The 4650-nt window shown below is 44.4% G+C and overlaps 1 long non-coding RNA gene across 1 annotated transcript; it reads right to left on the bottom strand.

The window, feature by feature from the left end:
- Window positions 1-570: 570 nt before the first annotated feature.
- On the bottom strand, window positions 571-3720 carry LOC142918233 (uncharacterized). The gene is made up of 2 exons (XR_012937446.1): window positions 3641-3720; window positions 571-2909 (listed from the first exon to the last, which is right to left on the bottom strand). It is a non-coding gene; the product is annotated as an uncharacterized LOC142918233 (long non-coding RNA).
- Between the last annotated feature and the right edge of the window lie 930 nt (window positions 3721-4650).

Genomic DNA, 4650 nt, shown 5'->3' with positions numbered 1-4650 from the left:
CCCACAGCTCCACAGATACCAGCCGCTCCTCCTGGGCAGGTTCGGTTACGTACGGTGCGAAATAAGTTCCAGATACACACACAGAGACTCACACAGAGACCCATAGATTAACACGGTTGGCTAGGTATGGTGCGAAAGAAGTTATATACACACACAGAGACCCATGGATTAACACGGTTGGCTACGTACGGTGCGAAAGTTACAGATAAACAAGTTTGAGTCGTGGGCCGTGGAAGTTGACCGGGCGCGTGTTGCTACTCACAGTCGTTGAATACGGTTGGATAGACGCTGATAGAGAGACACACAGACAAGACAGGCGGACAGACACAGACAAGAGGATCACAGAGACGACAGAGAGACACAGGCAGAGAGAAACACAGAGGCAAACAGATGACACAGACGGACAGGGACAGAGAGATGTTGAATCGAACACACTGAACTCGCTCCATTGAAAGAGATTCCTCGATCTTCACAATGCCCGGAAGTCGTTCTTATTCTCATTGATTTAATTGCGTGTGGTGTGTACGTGCAAGCAATGTGGGATATCGATGTACACAGATATGAACAAGATCAGCAGACAAGACGTCTTTAATATAATCGGTCTCTCCACGAAACAAAGGAATGTTGAACACGAAATATAAATCCCACGGCCTTCGTGCGAGTCCATAATTACTGCAGCCTTGATTCAGTGCAAGCCAACTGTGGACCGGTTTTGGTGGACACTGTGTGTGTAAACTATGTGTGTGTGTACACTGTGTGTGTACACTATGTGTGTGTGTACACTGTGTGTACACTGTGTGTGTGTGTACACTGTGTGTGTGTACACTGTGTGTGTGTACACTGTGTGTGCAAGCCAACTGTGGACCGGTTTTGGTGGACAATGTCTCAACAGCAGTGGGGCTTGCTTCAAGCCATGGTTTGGAACATCCAGACGTTAATCAGCAAGGAGCATTTCTAGTCCAAGTTCGACAAAATCTACGTCAACACGTAAGACAAAATTATAATTCGTGTTGCAGAGAATGTATCTCCTCCACGTGTAACTTTAAGGTGGTATGCCTTGTAACTGATGAATGATCCGAGTGTGCTTCCTATTTCAAAGACAATGAGTTGCTCCAGATGCTTCATGAAACACAAAAATACCGCTTGACCTGTATCACAAAAAACAACGGGTCTCACCTGAGTTATCTGTACAGGTTACTTCCAAAACACACACACACTTTGTCCTAACATCACATAATCAATGTTTGACCCTTATAAATGAAATGATGCATGTGCACACAAAATCAGACAAGCGTTCATTCTGAATTATTGACAGGCATTTTAACAAAATTTAATTACTGCAGTGAAATGTACTGCAACAGATAACATCTGATTAAGAAGCTATTTGAAAAAAAATACGCACGGTCTGCTTAACAGTGGATGTAAAACATACTATTGTGTCATTCAAAACGAGTAGGCCATTGCATGCTGGCGAATTCTAAACATTAGCGACAAATTACACAACTGAAATGAAACATCAATCATCGCCCCCTACTGACAGCCTCTTGTTCACATACTCTTTGGTTCTTTCAGTAAAGTCAGGTAGGTAGAAAAAATAATAATAGATCACGAAGTTTCGATCGTAACACAAGCGGTCGTCCTCAGGCAGAAAAAAATAATAAATGCAGACCGGTGCAGGGCCACCACCCTGTGCCACACAGGGGCAGCTGCTACTTGGGGATGCTCTTCGAGTGTTTCAGACGAGATACAAAACTCCGAGTTGCTGAGGCGGTTAAGCAAGCACCGAGTAAATGCAATTATTATAACATAGTGAATGCTTGGGGGCTTATTGTCTCTCGCTCCTGGTCAGAGATCTCCCCAACCCACAGGTCCACAAAGACTGGCCGCTCGCTCTTACTTTGCAGGTTGAATCTAGGAGCTGAGTGTTCAACTTCACATTCTTGTCATTAAAGGCCTGTGACAAAGGTGCATCTATTCTAGCGACATTGTCTCAAGCTTACACATTTACCGGGTCTCCACTTGACTTTGTATTGTCTAGGAGGAAGTCCACCCACACCTCCACTTCGACAAACTGCTGGGAGTTGCCTCGCTCTGCCTCAGTCAGAATTCTCCTTCTGCTTCACGATGTGAACGTCCGATTTTGGAGTTTAATCTTTATCTTCACATTTTACCTTCACCTCTTTGCTCTTCACCATCACCTCTTCACATTTCACCTTCACCTGTTCATATTTTACCTCAGTTCCTTTTCAGTGTCAAAGCTGGGATTTTCCTCCGGTTCTTATTTCATGAGGGATGGGCTCATTGTGGAACTTTGACTTTCACAAGATGATTTCAGCCTCCACTCCTTGCAGATCTTCTGATGCTTCTGTGTTCTCTGGTGTACTTGAAGATTTGATGAAACTGCAAATGCCTTCCTGCACACACTGCACTTGAAGGGTTTCTCTCCCGTGTGTGTTCTCTGGTGTACTTTAAGATTTGATGACTGTGCAAACGCCATCCCGCACACACTGCACTTGAAGGGTTTCTCTCCTGTGTGTGTTCTCTGGTGTACTTTAAGATTACATGACTGTGCAAACGCCATCCTGCACAGAGTGCACTTGAAAGGTTTCTCTCCCGTGTGTGTTCTCTGGTGTGTTTTAAGAACAGATGACTGTGAAAATGCCTCCCCACACACACTGCACTTGAAGGGTTTCTCTCCCGTGTGTGTTCTCTGGTGTCTTTTAAGAGCAGATGACCGTGAAAATGCCTTCCCACACACAGTGCACTTGAAGGGTTTCTCTCCTGTGTGAGTTCTCTGGTGCTGTGTCAAATTTCCAGTCCAATCCGTGCTGTATGCACGCTGGTCGCAATGTTGACTTGTCGTACCGAGCTGCTGTGCTGACTGCCTTTGCTCCATCAGACCACGTCAGCTGCAGACAGAAAAAAATAATATCCACACCATCGACACGTCAGTATCGATGCACAGAGGAATTTATATATACACAGTAACACGTGACTTACACGTCTATACTCATTCATATATTCATGATGTAGTGAAAAAGTGTCCCAAATTCATCACACGGGCTGTGATGGCACACAATGAGAGGGCAAATGGTTATAAACATGCCTGGAAGCCCTCGTATCTTCAAAATGAATGTTAACCCAAAACTCTAAGCACACAATTTCGGCTGTCTGGCTAGAAAAGGAATATTAATAAGAGCTAAATTCAGCTGACATAGCAAAGGGTGTTGAAAACAATACTATTTGTGTTATGCAGAAATGCATGAATTAATGTTCAATCGCAACTCAGATGTCCTTGAATGCTGGGATGAACAGTTCCGACTTCAGCTGCATGTGTGTGCTGTGTTAACTTCCTGTTTCCATTCTTATAAAGAGTTCCAGAGGAAAACAAAAGTAAACTATTGTTACGCTATAACCTCCGTGTTCAACAGAGTTAATAGACGTTACTGCAAACACAAACTGTACACTGTCACTGAGTAAACAGGCGGTGGCATGTTTAGAATCATGCCTGGCCACCTTCATCTGCTTGGCATGAATGCTTCCTCAATCCACCAAGTAATTAATCGAGGATCAACGAACATAGCCGAGGCTAACTGGAGTTTGCGTGTCTCTCTCCGTGGTGAGATGTTAACTACCTCACCTGGTGTACAGGAAGTCGTGGGTTCGATCCCGACCCTGACGCCTGCTGTATATTTGGAGTTTGCGCGTCTCTCCGCTGAGCATCTTTGACCGATAGACATTGACACACGTATTCTTGTTTCTTTCAGTAAAGTTACGTACATAGAAAATAACAATAACAGATAATACAATTACATTAAATAAAGACCACTTGAGTTGCAATCAAAACGTGTTTTTTTCTTTATTTACTATTTTTTATGTTTATTATGTTATTTTATTTTCTATCTACATGACTTTACCGAAAGAACCAAGAATATTAATTCCTGCAGTCACCAAAGTTTTAAGTCAAAACATTCACACACGTTGACAAAGCCTTACCTTGTGTTGTTGTGGGCAGGTTGCTTCTGATAACAAGAGCGGTATAGCAGCTCAAGCGGGCTTGGCCTGCTAACAAAAGAACAAAAATTAAAACTGTGTGAATATTTACAATAAAACAAAGTTACAAAGTGGCGAGCCGGGTGAAGACAAATAAAACTTAAGCGAGATAATTAAAGTGAATGCAATCAGGCGAGGGCAGGAGGCAAGGCCCCGCGTGGCTAGGCCCCGCGCTGTAAAGTTCCAACCTGGACATCGATTCCCGTGCTCGCCGCTACTCAACTGACATCCCTACGAGAGAGAGAGGCTCTACCTTGGTAGACAACAACAACAACCACCACCACAACCACCACCACCACAACGACCACCACCACCACAACGATGAGAATTTCTCACCTCGGATTTCAGTGCAAGCGCGCACACGGCAGCTTCCTGTTACCTCGCGACAGCAGGAAGTAGTATGACGTCACTTCCCTCCCAAGAGCGGCTGTTACTGAATAAATTATGTTAATGATACCAGCCCATATGTCGAGGGATGGGGGCGTAGGCGCTGAACCTGTCGTAATAAACTCTCGACGGCTTTAACGGACACATTATGTTAATGAGCCACCAGTCACTGGGCGTAGCTTTGCCCAAATAAGGATTGCCACTGGAACG

The sequence above is a fragment of the Petromyzon marinus genome, unplaced genomic scaffold (genome assembly GCF_048934315.1).
Source record: "Petromyzon marinus isolate PM22_M1 ecotype Great Lakes invasive population unplaced genomic scaffold, UKy_Petmar_22M1.pri1.0 PM_G_Scaffold_58, whole genome shotgun sequence".
Lineage (NCBI taxonomy): Eukaryota > Metazoa > Chordata > Hyperoartia > Petromyzontiformes > Petromyzontidae > Petromyzon > Petromyzon marinus.
Note: the sequence above shows the minus strand (reverse complement) of the source record. Positions and strands in the feature narration are given on the sequence as shown.